Raw genomic sequence first — 15,331 nt, forward strand, 5'->3', positions numbered from 1 at the left:
TATAAGTAAAGTACACACTAAGTAAAATACTTAGTATACCTATGGAAAACAGAGTGAGATGTATACGTTTGTTAACGTGAAAAAAAAGGACAGAGACAGAATGACATATGGACGATAAATTTTAAGAGAAAATCCCAGAAAATTCATCGATTTGCAATGATATTCCTTGAACGGAAGTTATTATTATTCAATTATGGCATAAAATATAGAAAACTTTTATAAAATTTTATTTAACCATTACTTACCTTACTCAGATCTTACATTACAAAATTGTGCTGTAAAATCTTATAAAATTTTACGAAAACATTTTTTCTCGGGATTTTCATAGCAGGAAGTTAAAAATAGATATAGAAAACGAAGGTCATTAATTTTACAAAGATGTATTTTAAAAATAACACATATACATAAAAAATATTTTACATATTTTTAAAAATTATTTAATTAACATATTTTATTTTTTATAAATACTTATAATTTTAAACATTATTCACAACATAAAAAAAATGTTGTTTTTCCAAATATTTCTAAACCTATCTGAGTTTGTTCAATTAAATCTTATTGAACAGTATTTAAAACTTACTAGAAAAAGATTCTTTTCAAAATCCTGACCTTAAATCGATTAATAAAAATAGTGCTAATAAAAAAAAAATAATATACAAAATATTTTACGTATTTTTAAAAATTATTTACTTAACACTTTATTTTTTAAAAAAACTTATAATTTTAAACATTATTTACAACATAGAAAAATTTTGTTTTTCCAAATATTTCTACACCTATCTCAGTTTGTTCAATTAAATCTTATTGAACAGTATTTAAAACTAACTAGAAAAAGATTCTTTTCAAAATCCTGACCTTTAATCGATTAATAAAAATAGTGCTCATAAAAAAACAAAATAATATACAAAATATTTTACGTATTTTTAAAAATTATTAACTTAACATTTTATTTTAAAAAAACTTATAATTTTAAACATTATTTACAACTTAAAAAAAATTTTGTTCTTCCAAATATTTCTAAACCTATCTTAGTTTGTTCAATTAAATCTTATTGAACAGTATTTAAAACTTACTAGAAAAAGATTCTTTTCAAAATCCTGACCTTAAATCTATTAATAAACGTAGAGCTATTAAAAAAAAATAATAATAATATACAAAATATTTTACATATTTTTAAAAATTATTTACTTAACATGTTACTTTTTAAAAAAACTTATAATTTTAAACATTATTTACAACATAAAAAAAATTTTGTTTTTCCAAATATTTCTAAACCTATCTTAGTTCGTTCAATTAAATCTTATTGAACAGTATTTAAAACTTACTAGAAAAAGATTCTTTTCAAAATCCTGACCTTAAATCGATTAATAAAAATAGTGCTAATAAAAAAAATAAAAATAATATACAAAATATTTTACATATTTTTAAAAATTATTTACTTAACATTTTATTTTTTAAAAAAACTTATAATTTTAAACATTATTTACAACATAAAAAAAATTTTGTTTTTCCAAATATTTCTAAACCTATCTTAGTTTGTTCAATTAAATCTTATTGAACAGTATTTAAAACTTACTAGAAAAAGATTCTTTTCAAAATCCTGACTTTAAATCGATTAATAAAAGTAGAGCTATTAAAAAAAATAATAATAATATACAAAATATTTTACATAATTTTAAACATTATTTACAACTTAAAAAAAATTTTGTTTTTCCAAATATTTCTAAACCTATCTTAGTTTGTTCAATTAAATCTTATTGAACAGTATTTAAAACTTACTAGAAAAAGATTATTTTCAAAATCCTGACCTTTAATCGATTAATAAAAATAGTGCTCACAAAAAAACAAAATAATATACAAAATATTTTATATATTTTTAAAAATTATTTACTTAACATTTTATTTTTTAAAAAAACTTATAATTTTAAACATTATTTACAACTTAAAAAAAATTTTGTTTTTCCAAATATTTCTAAACCTATCTTAGTTTGTTCAATTAAATCTTATTGAACAGTATTTAAAACTTACTAGAAAAAGATTCTTTTCAAAATCCTGACCTTAAATCGATTAATAAAAGTAGAGCTATTAAAAAAAAATAATAATAATATACAAAATATTTTACGTATTTTTAAAAATTATTTATTTAACATTTTATTTTCAAAAAATACTTATAATTTTCAACATTACTTACAACATAAAAAAAATTTTGTTTTTCCAAATATTTCTAAACCTATCTTAGTTTGTTCGATAAATCTTATTGAACAGTATTTAAAACTTACTAGAAAAAGATTCTTTTCAAAATCCTGACCTTTAATCGATTAATAAAAATAGTGCTCATAAAAAAACAAAATAATATACAAAATATTTTATATATTTTTAAAAATTATTTACTTAACATTTTATTTTTTAAAAAAACTTATAATTTTAAACATTATTTACAACTTAAAAAAAATTTTGTTTTTCCAAATATTTTTAAACCTATCTTAGTTTGTTCGATAAATCTTATTGAACAGTATTTAAAACTTACTAGAAAAAGATTCTTTTCAAAATCCTGACCTTTAATCGATTAATAAAAATAGTGCTCATAAAAAAACAAAATAATATACAAAATATTTTATATATTTTTAAAAATTATTTACTTAACATTTTATTTTTTAAAAAAACTTATAATTTTAAACATTATTTACAACATAAAAAAAATTTTGTTTTTCCAAATATTTCTAAACCTATCTTAGTTTGTTCAATTAAATCTTATTGAACAGTATTTAAAACTTACTAGAAAAAGTTTCTTCTCAAAATCCTGACTTTAAATCGATTAATAAAAGTAGAGCTATTAAAAAAAATAATAATAATATACAAAATATTTTACATAATTTTAAACATTATTTACAACTTAAAAAAAATTTTGTTTTTCCAAATATTTCTAAACCTATCTTAGTTTGTTCAATTAAATCTTATTGAACAGTATTTAAAACTTACTAGAAAAAGATTCTTTTCAAAATCCTGACCTTTAATCGATTAATAAAAATAGTGCTCATAAAAAAACAAAATAATATACAAAATATTTTATATATTTTTAAAAATTATTTACTTAACATTTTATTTTTTAAAAAAACTTATAATTTTAAACATTATTTACAACATAAAAAAAATTTTGTTTTTCCAAATATTTCTAAACCTATCTTAGTTTGTTCAATTAAATCTTATTGAACAGTATTTAAAACTTACTAGAAAAAGATTCTTTTCAAAATCCTGACCTTTAATCGATTAATAAAAATAGTGCTCATAAAAAAACAAAATAATATACAAAATATTTTATATGTTTTTAAAAATTATTTACTTAACATTTTATTTTTTAAAAAAACTTATAATTTTAAACATTATTTACAACATAAAAAAAATTTTGTTTTTCCAAATATTTCTAAACCTATCTTAGTTTGTTCAATTAAATCTTATTGAACAGTATTTAAAACTAACTAGAAAAAGATTCTTTTCAAAATCCTGACCTTAAATCTATTAATAAAAGTAGAGCTATTAAAAAAAAATAATAATAATATACAAAATATTTTACGTATTTTTAAAAATTATTAACTTAACATTTTATTTTCAAAAAATACTTATAATTTTAAACATTATTTACAACATAGAAAAATTTTGTTTTTCCAAATATTTCTAAACCTATCTTAGTTTGTTCAATTAAATCTTATTGAACAGTATTTAAAACTTACTAGAAAAAGATTCTTTTCAAAATCCTGACCTTTAATCGATTAATAAAAATAGTGCTAATAAAAAAAATAAAAATAATATACAAAATATTTTACATATTTTTAAAAATTATTTACTTAACATTTTATTTTTTAAAAAAACTTATAATTTTAAACATTATTTACAACATAAAAAAAATTTTGTTTTTCCAAATATTTCTAAACCTATCTTAGTTTGTTCAATTAAATCTTATTGAACAGTATTTAAAACTTACTAGAAAAAGATTCTTTTCAAAATCCTGACCTTAAATCGATTAATAAAAGTAGAGCTATTATAAAAAAATAATAATAATATACAGAATATTTTACATAATTTTAAACATTATTTACAAATTAAAAAAAATTTTGTTTTTCCAAATATTTCTAAACCTATCTTAGTTTGTTCAATTAAATCTTATTGAACAGTATTTAAAACTTACTAGAAAAAGATTCTTTTCAAAATCCTGACCTTTAATCGATTAATAAAAATATTGCTCATAAAAAAACAAAATAATATACAAAATATTTTACATATTTTTAAAAATTATTTACTTAACATTTTATTTTTTAAAAAAACTTATAATTTTAAACATTATTTACAACATAAAAAAAATTTTGTTTTTCCAAATATTTCTAAACCTATCTTAGTTTGTTCAATTAAATCTTATTGAACAGTATTTAAAACTTACTAGAAAAAAATTATTTTCGAAATCCTGACCTTAAATCTATTAATAAAAGTAGAGCTATTAAAAAAAATAATAATAATATACAAAATATTTTACATATTTTTAAAAATTATTTACTTAACATTTTATTTTTTAGAAAAACTTATAATTTTAAACATTATTTACAACATAAAAAAAATTTTGTTTTTCCAAATATTTCTAAACCTATCTCAGTTTGTTCAATTAAATCTTATTGAACAGTATTTAAAACTAACTAGAAAAAGATTCTTTTCAAAATCCTGACCTTTAATCGATTAATAAAAATAGTGCTCAAAAAAAAACAAAATAATATACAAAATATTTTACATATTTTTAAAAATTATTTACTTAACATTTTATTTTTTGAATAAAAACTTATAATTTTAAACATTATTTACAACATAAAAAAAATTTTGTTTTTCCAAATATTTCTAAACCTATCTTAGTTTGTTCAATTAAATCTTATTGAACAGTATTTAAAACTTACTAGAAAAAAATTATTTTCGAAATCCTGACCTTAAATCTATTAATAAAAGTAGAGCTATTAAAAAAAAATAATAATAATATACAAAATATTTTACATATTTTTAAAAATTATTTACTTAACATGTTACTTTTAAAAAAAACTTATAATTTTAAACATTATTTACAACATAAAAAAAATTTTGTTTTTCCGAATATTTCTAAACCTATCTTAGTTTGTTCAATTAAATCTTATTGAACAGTATTTAAAACTTACTAGAAAAAGATTCTTTTCAAAATCCTGACCTTTAATCGATTAATAAAAATAGTGCTCATAAAAAATCAAAATAATATACAAAATATTTTACATATTTTTAAAAATTATTTACTTAACATTTTATTTTTCAAAAAATACTTATAATTTTAAACATTATTTACAACATAGAAAAATTTTGTTTTTCCAAATATTTCTACACCTATCTTAGTTTGTTCAATTAAATCTTATTGAACAGTATTTAAAACTTACTAGAAAAAGATTCTTTTCAAAATCCTGACCTTTAATCGATCAATAAAAATAGTGCTAATAAAAAAAAAAATAATATACAAAATATTTTACATATTTTTAAAAATTATTTACTTAACATTTTATTTTTTGAATAAAAACTTATAATTTTAAACATTATTTACAACATAAAAAAAATTTTGTTTTTCCAAATATTTCTAAACCTATCTTAGTTTGTTCAATTAAATCTTATTGAACAGTATTTAAAACTTACTAGAAGAAGATTCTTTTCAAAATCCTGACCTTAAATCTATTAATAAAAGTAGAGCTATTAAAAAAAATAATAATAATATACAAAATATTTTACATATTTTTAAAAATTATTTACTTAACATGTTACTTTTTAAAAAAACTTATAATTTTAAACATTATTTACAACTTAAAAAAAATTTTGTTTTTCCAAATATTTCTAAACTTATCTTAGTTTGTTCAATTAAATCTTATTGAACAGTATTTAAAACTTACTAGAAAAAGATTCTTTTCAAAATCCTGACCTTTAATCTATTAATAAAAGTAGAGCTATTAAAAAAAAATAATAATAATATACAAAATATTTTACATAATTTTAAACATTATTTACAACTTAAAAAAAATTTTGTTTTTCCAAATATTTCTAAACCTATCTTAGTTTGTTCAATTAAATCTTATTGAACAGTATTTAAAACTTACTAGAAAAAGATTCTTTTCAAAATTCTGACCTTTAATCGATTAACAAAAATAGTGCTAATAAAAAAAAAAAATAATATACAAAATATTTTACATATTTTTAAAAATTATTTACTTAACATTTTATTTTTTAAAAAAACTTATAATTTTAAACATTATTTACAACCTAAAAAAAATTTTGTTGTTCCAAATATTTCTAAACCTATCTTAGTTTGTTCGATAAATCTTATTGAACAGTATTTAAAACTTACTAGAAAAAGATTCTTTCCAAAATCCTGACCTTTAATCGATTAATAAAAATAGTGCTCATAAAAAAACAAAATAATATACAAAATATTTTACATATTTTTAAAAATTATTTACTTAACATTTTATTTTTCAAAAAATACTTATAATTTTAAACATTATTTACAACATAGAAAAATTTTGTTTTTCCAAATATTTCTACACCTATCTTAGTTTGTTCAATTAAATCTTATTGAACAGTATTTAAAACTTACTAGAAAAAGATTCTTTTCAAAATCCTGACCTTTAATCGATCAATAAAAATAGTGCTAATAAAAAAAAAAATAATATACAAAATATTTTACATATTTTTAAAAATTATTTACTTAACATTTTATTTTTTGAATAAAAACTTATAATTTTAAACATTATTTACAACATAAAAAAAATTTTGTTTTTCCAAATATTTCTAAACCTATCTTAGTTTGTTCGATAAATCTTATTGAACAGTATTTAAAACTTACTAGAAAAAGATTCTTTTCAAAATCCTGACCTTTAATCGATTAATAAAAATAGTGCTCATAAAAAAACAAAATAATATACAAAATATTTTACATATTTTTAAAAATTATTTACTTAACATTTTATTTTTCAAAAAATACTTATAATTTTAAACATTATTTACAACATAGAAAAATTTTGTTTTTCCAAATATTTCTACACCTATCTTAGTTTGTTCAATTAAATCTTATTGAACAGTATTTAAAACTTACTAGAAAAAGATTCTTTTCAAAATCCTGACCTTTAATCGATTAATAAAAATAGTGCTCATAAAAAAACAAAATAATATACAAAATATTTTATATGTTTTTAAAAATTATTTACTTAACATTTTATTTTTTAAAAAAACTTATAATTTTAAACATTATTTACAACTTAAAAAAAATTTTGTTTTTCCAAATATTTCTAAACCTATCTTAGTTTGTTCAATTAAATCTTATTTAACAGTATTTAAAACTTACTAGAAGAAGATTCTTTTCAAAATCCTGACCTTAAATCTATTAATAAAAGTAGAGCTATTAAAAAAAAATAATAATAATATACAAAATATTTTACATATTTTTAAAAATTATTTACTTAACATGTTACTTTTTAAAAAAACTTATAATTTTAAACATTATTTACAACTTAAAAAAAATTTTGTTTTTCCAAATATTTCTAAACTTATCTTAGTTTGTTCAATTAAATCTTATTGAACAGTATTTAAAACTTACTAGAAAAAGATTCTTTTCAAAATCCTGACCTTTAATCTATTAATAAAAGTAGAGCTATTAAAAAAAAATAATAATAATATACAAAATATTTTACATAATTTTAAACATTATTTACAACTTAAAAAAAATTTTGTTTTTCCAAATATTTCTAAACCTATCTTAGTTTGTTCAATTAAATCTTATTGAACAGTATTTAAAACTTACTAGAAAAAGATTCTTTTCAAAATCCTGACCTTTAATCGATTAATAAAAATAGTGCTAATAAAAAAAAAAAATAATATACAAAATATTTTACATATTTTTAAAAATTATTTACTTAACATTTTATTTTTTAAAAAAACTTATAATTTTAAACATTATTTACAACATAAAAAAAATTTTGTTTTTCCAAATATTTCTAAACCTATCTTAGTTTGTTCAATTAAATCTTATTGAACAGTATTTAAAACTTACTAGAAAAAGATTCTTTTCAAAATCCTGACCTTAAATCGATTAATAAAAATAGAGATATTAAAAAAAAATAATAATAATATACAAAATATTTTACATATTTTCAAAAAGTATCTAAATTTAAATATTGAAATTTCTAGAAATTAAAAAAATTTCTATTTTAAAATTCATTACGATATAGTAAATTAAAATTAATGCTTACGATTACGGTCAATGAAATTAATCAAATCATTATCACTACATTTGTCAAGTATTATACTAATGCACTCTGGCGGTAACTCCGGTAAATTTCCATAAGTCGATTTGAATACAGATTCCGAAATTTTCAACAACTTTTGTCTCTTTTGAGAGAGTTCAAACCGATGTCGGATAGTAGCTGCATAAATTGGATAGTTTACAACACTTTTATTTGATACAATAAATTCCTTTAAATTACGATTGCACATAAACTTAACCAACTTGTTAATGCTAGCAGTTGCAATACCGTAAGCTGTAACCGTTGTTTTATCAACTAAATCACTTTTCATCCTATTCAATTCTTCTTCACATTGCTCCTTGAAAGATTTAAGTTTGCAATCATTATTGATTGCATTTATAATATTTTCCGACACGTGTGAGTTTAAATCTCGCAGAAAAACAATTTTTTTGATAAACAATTTTCCAATAAAATAATAAATATCAACAACTTTCGAATAACTCAATTGCTGAATAGGGTCATCCAGAGATTTATAATAACTTATATAAAAAACAATTATTTCCATAAAAGTTTGAGTCCCATATATTGTATTAAAATCACACTCAGATTTAATCAACGCTTCGATGTTTAAGGTCTCCTCGTTAACTTTTAATGTAACATCATACTTGTTGAAATTATTATAACTGTACTCTATTAAAAGTTTGATTATTTTTTTCACTTTTTTGGTATCTGCGTTATTAACTATTGGAGAGTTGTATAGATTATAAGCTATACCAAGGACAGCATCAAATTTGATATGATCATCTATTAAAAAGTCAGTTTTTAAAATAATTTCGACGGCATCGACGTTCAAGTCCATTATTAACGTTAGCAAAATTCGTAACTTGCATCTCAAATCCGGACTTTTCAGTAACTCTGGACACTTGTCAACAACAAATTTAATTATTCCATCACGCTCATTTTCTGCTGCCACATGGAGGATAACCACTCCTATAGTCATCCAGTCAGGATTTTTTGAAAAATGGTTAATGACTTCACTTAAAAGTTCTAAATCACCTTCTTTTATAACAGGCTCTAAAATGTTGTAGAATTCAGGAATCATTTTTACGAATTTATGATAAATTATAACTTTATAATTATTTTTAGCTGTTACTATATTCACATAGAACCAACTTGTCGCACTGAAAATTGAAACTCAACTGAATGACAAAAATATTTCAGACATTTTATATGCTCGATGAACAATAGGACAAATGACTAACAGCTTCCCTTCCCTTCAAACTGTTCAAGAAAAATGTTAAGTATTAGAAAAATAATGACTTAATTTAAAATGAATTATATTAATGTGTATTGTCCGTGACTAATTATAAATAACTACCATAAATTTCGGTATTTAAAATAAATGTATACTTTAGTTGATTTGCGAAGACAATACGGGTTTAGGTGTGCAACTACCTGAGCTTATCTGGAACTATAAAGCTTCATTATAAATAGATTTGGAAGACGTGATTTTGTAGGAGTAGTACATATATGTCGGAGATGAAAGAATAAAATGGGGTTTTCCAATGAGACGGGAAATGCCCAACAGTCGAGACTAGTTTTTATAGTAACAATTAAATAATAAAATTTAAGTTCTAGTTGTTTACAACTTAAGCAGATTATGTTTATTGCGGGAGGATTAGACTCGCTGTGACATCTATTCACCAAACGTAGTCATGGTCACAGGATGGGTATAGTAAGACACAGAGGACAAGATAGTAAAATAATATAAGACGGTTGTCCTCCTCTGAATATTTTGACAAAAAGGTTTTTAACGAAGAGTACAGAGTTTTGGTACTAGTTGAGTTAGTTCTGATCGAGCATTCGTTGTGCGAGTACAAGTTATCCTGCTGACCGTGGATTCGTTCTCGAGCCTCGTTTACCGTAGTACTCGTATATTATCGAATCATAGTTTATTAAAAATATTATCGGGCGATTGTATATTACGACTAATATCATTTATAATTATTATTTTAGTGTAATCAGTTTTACGTGTAACAACTATTGTGCTAGTTACTATTCTGTGTATATCAACATTTGTGAGATCTTATCTTTATTATACTGATTGCCCTGATTAAAAAAAGGGATTTTAAACGATTTGCAATGTTAAATTCCCATAAGAAGAGGGATTCAAAAGTATTCAAGGTATTCAAAAGTATTAAAAAGTATTTAAAATTTTCTATTTCGAATCTTTTTAAATCTCTTCTTTTAATCAGGGTGTCTAGTTATTATTATTTGTGAACAATACTTTAATATTAAATCGTTTTTTTGTGTAATAATTATTTGTTTATATTTTAAATAAAATGTCAGTACAAAATAACTCCAATACTCAGAGCAGTGACCCTATATCTCCTGTTCCTCCAACATATATATATATATATATATATATATATATATATATATATATATATATATATAAAATAAGACCCAAAGAATTTGCTAAAATGTACAAAATTTGTTTTTTTTTTTTTTTTTTTTTCGTTGAAAAAATAAGAGTAATACAGTTGAATTAAATTTTAGATAAAAAATACTTTTTTTTCGAATAAAATATTTTAAAATAATTCATTAAAAAATAAAATAACAATCAATTAAATTAATGGTGATTAACGATGGAAAATCACATTATTATATTAAGAATAAGATTGAAAAAAAAAATATTTACACATTTTGAGTTGATAAAAATTTTTTTTTACTATATTTTTAACGACGTGAGCTTCGACGAATGATAATTTGAATTTTGAAGTGATAAAAAAATTTTATGATGTTCAAAATTAAGAAATATCATGATTTTTAGACAGTGTGATTTTGCAATGCAAATGTCTTCCAAATGGATGAATCTTCGACAATTTCGAATTTTTCAGAGCTATTAATACAAGCTCTATTGAGAAAATAAATAAAATGTAAAAAAGGCGGCGCCACGCTTATTCCGCGACCGACAAAGGTTAACGAAAGTAAGGTGTCCCATTTTGCCCTACTCTCCCTTACTTGGATCGTGTCAAGAATTGGACCCAAATTTACCTGGCCAGTTAAATTGAAACAATTTTTCTTGAGTCGTCTTAGTTATAATTATCATAATATAACTGAAATAAAACATAAATTAAAAGAAGGTTAATTAAATAAATTAATAATATAATTTAATTATCGCATAATTTATATATTTATATACAATTACTTTACATTGCGCGTTGTATTACATAATAGAGTTTGAACATAACAATAGTGGTATAATAAAAATAATAGTATCAATGTAAAAAAATTAAATAGATTGCAAACCCTCGCGCGATTCATTAATGGAAGGCCTAGTTAAACTTTGTTTTTTTTTTTTCTTTTAAACATATATTATAGGTACTTTTATAAATTCAAAAATACTCCTTAATGCAATCAATATACAGTTAAATAAGTTGGCAGTAATATTAATTTTTGTCAGATAAATTAAATTATGTAATATTTATTCCAATTGCTGTTACAAGATGGCTGACAATCGTTTTTTTTTATTTCTCTGTAGATTTTTTAAAATTGAGTTGTCAAATTTTTTTAGTTTAACTAATTAGGCTTTAACATTTTTTTCTTTTCTTGTTAATTCCAATGTTAAATATAATATAATACAATATAAAATGGAAGATTTAATTTGATAAATTTGAAATAAAAATTACTACAGAGTTAATTTTTAAAAATTTCATTCCGAAAATTTTTCATCGTAGACTGATATTACTGGCCGTACGATATGTTCAATAATAAATTCGATATGTTTCTGATACGTGAAAATTTTGGGAAGTAAATATGTCATAAAAAATTCGAGGTATAAAATGAGATATGTAAGTTAGCTTTTGAAGGGGTTTTTTTAAGGATCTTTAGACACCACCCCCCTCCCCCACTCTTTCAAATTATTCAATGTCTTTCTACTGATATAACTGTATTCAAATTTTATGAATTAACTAAAAGAAATTACAGCATTAATAAAAAGAACGACAAAATAGTTACGATTTCTCTGAGATGTAAATTTTAACAAACAATTACTTACAGTTGTAATCAATGAGGAGCTAAACGCGATTTAATAAATAAATTTAAGTCTGCTCGGTTAACTCCTAGTTGATAACAATTGTTAGTAATTTTTTTTTTTTAAATCTATTTTTCGACGAAATAGTAACCATACTATAAAAAAAATTTTAGTGTCAAAATGGTCCCCGAGAACTTTACACGGTATCCTCGGTGTGAATTAACGGTGTAAAATTTTTTTGGGGAAAAACTTTATCACGGTATGAGTTTTATCTTTCGCGCCCTTTGGTGTTATTATTTCAAAACTTATACTTTGTCCGATCATATGATTTGTAGTTAAAAAAATGACTCGATAACTGCTTTTAATAATGAAATCAATTACTTCAACTTTAAAAATTATCAATTAACTTTCTTTGATAATAATTGACTCTTCGTCCGTCGCGCGGTCTCATTACCCTTCGATCGTCGCCATGTGTTTAATATTGTAGTGTTGCCAAGTACCATAACTATGATTTTTCAAAATTTAAACCACACAAGCTTATACGACTAGATAATTGTAATATTTTTTAGAATTTTTTTACTAAAGTAAATAATTAAAGAAAGAAATGAATTAAATGAGTTAAAAATGAGTCGCTGGTAGAAACTGGCAACACTGCGTAGAAATACCGAACAAATTCAATGTTCGAGTTTACTCTCATCAAAGGCAACTTGGAAAAATAATTATCATTCATTCATGCGATACTAAAAAGTAAAGTAGAAATACTCATAAAATTTCAAAAGACTAGGAAATTTTTTTTCTTTTCAAATAATTTTTGATAAAAATTGTGGCACTGCGCTCAAAGCGTGACGGATGAAGGGTCAAGTATTTTCAATTGAAAAAATTACTTATTCTCAGTAATATTGTATTCATTATTCAAATGTAAATTAATTACAAACTAACAATAAGCCTTTGCCATTGATATTTGTACGACATTGATAAGGTAGTTTATGGTTCGAAGTTAATAAATTAATGATTTTATTAACATGAGTATTTTTGTTCAACATGAAGAACATTTTTATCATATTGTTCTTCATTGTGTGCCTACTAAAGTAACATTTACACCGTTGGTGGTGTGATCATTCTAATTCATACGGCCAAAAATTGAACACAGTACTTAGTGTAACTTTCACATTAGCAATGTTAAAAATTTTAACACCAAATTTTTCACACCACACCGACTCAAAATTTTTTAACTGTATGTTGTCTTTGTTTCAATTAATGCTTTAACTTTTTTTCTTTAATTAATAGAATTGTATTACAGTTATGACAGTTCAAGATCATTGAATATTTTAAAAAAATAGGGGAGAAGATGTTTTTCATTAATGCCTGTAATTTATGAAATAAAATATTATTACTACATTTAAAACTAACCTTTAAAATAAATTTAATTATTATTTTTTCGTTGAACTACATTTAACATATTGTATTTTGTTAATTAACTTAGTTATTAATTATTTCTTGAACAGTTTGTTCATTTTTGTCTGATAAAAGCCGATGGCAAGGCATGTGCGTTATATTTTTTTTTAACTATTATGTAGGCTGTGCTTAGTATTTTAAAGTTTACAAGCTTTTTTTTCATGAATCATTATTATCATTATCATTATTATTATTATTTTTACTATTAGTATTAGTATTATTATTATTATATATTATAATTATTATTATCTATATTATAGTGTATGTAGGTGTTTAAACTCGAAGCGTCTGCTTGCTGTAAGTATTTAATAAAATAAAAGTAACAAAATAATGGAGTTTGTGCCCTTCAGAAACTTACTTTTGCATTCATAATTAATATTAAATCACACTTAACAAGCATTGATGTTGTAGAAAGTCATTAAAAAGTTTTTTTGCGTAATAGGAAGAACAGTTGGAGTTAAAATTAAGCCATGGATAATATTGAAAGGCCCATTTGTGAGTTAGGTCGTTAACAAACATTTTTAAATGAGTTATATTTTTTTTTCTTTTTTTTTTTTTTGTTTTTCGCTAGTGACAATCAAAATATTGCAGTTATATCTACATACTCCATGACATATATTAACTGTGACACTCTTATACTAACATGAATCACACATTCGTTCGTTTTATAAATATGTAATAATTATTATTTGTGTCACAATTTTTTTTATTTAATTACTATCCTGTGTAATTTACATATCCATTCGCATATCAGTATATTTTTTATAATAATAATAACAACTAATAAATGAAATGAAATATTGTTGTTATTATATTTATAACTTACTGTTATTATTATTATTATAGTCTTTATATCTCTATTCTTTGCGCATTTATATAAAAAGCTTCTGCTACCTCAAATTTATGTGATTTATTAACATAAATCAACAGTTTTTATTTTTTTAATACATATACACAGTTAGAAATTTCGTGTTAATTCAACACTTGCGTTTGTGTTGATCGTTATCACAAATTTTATGTTAAACAATCAAACACATGAAATCTGTTATTTTGACAGAAAATTCGTGTAAATTTAACAGGCTTTCCGTGTTAAAATGAACTAATATAAGCATGTGACCTAACCAACTCAAGTATACTAATCTAACTTCAGTACAACTTATGTCATTTAGCAAACAATTAATTCGATTTTCTGTGATTTTTATAAAAAACGGAGCTATGAATTACTCTCCCGTAAAATATGAGAATAAAAAAAATATTGAACCTGATCATAAAAATACGCAAGTTATCTATGATTATATTTAATTTTAAATCAATTATAATCCAAGTTTCCTTGCAGACAATACTTCTACAATGCGTTCCCTAATGAATCTTAATTACGGTAAATTACCGTATTTTACTGCAAAACACCGGATTTTACGACAATGTCGGCAGAATACAGCAAATCATAGTAAAATACGGAAATTTATCGCAACGTGTGGCACCTTTACCGTAATATTCCGCGCAATTTACCTCAACATACCGTAAAGTACCGTAATTTGCCGTAAAATGCCGTAATCTA

This window comes from Microplitis demolitor, chromosome 5 (genome assembly GCF_026212275.2).
Source record: "Microplitis demolitor isolate Queensland-Clemson2020A chromosome 5, iyMicDemo2.1a, whole genome shotgun sequence".
NCBI classification, from domain to species: domain Eukaryota; kingdom Metazoa; phylum Arthropoda; class Insecta; order Hymenoptera; family Braconidae; genus Microplitis; species Microplitis demolitor.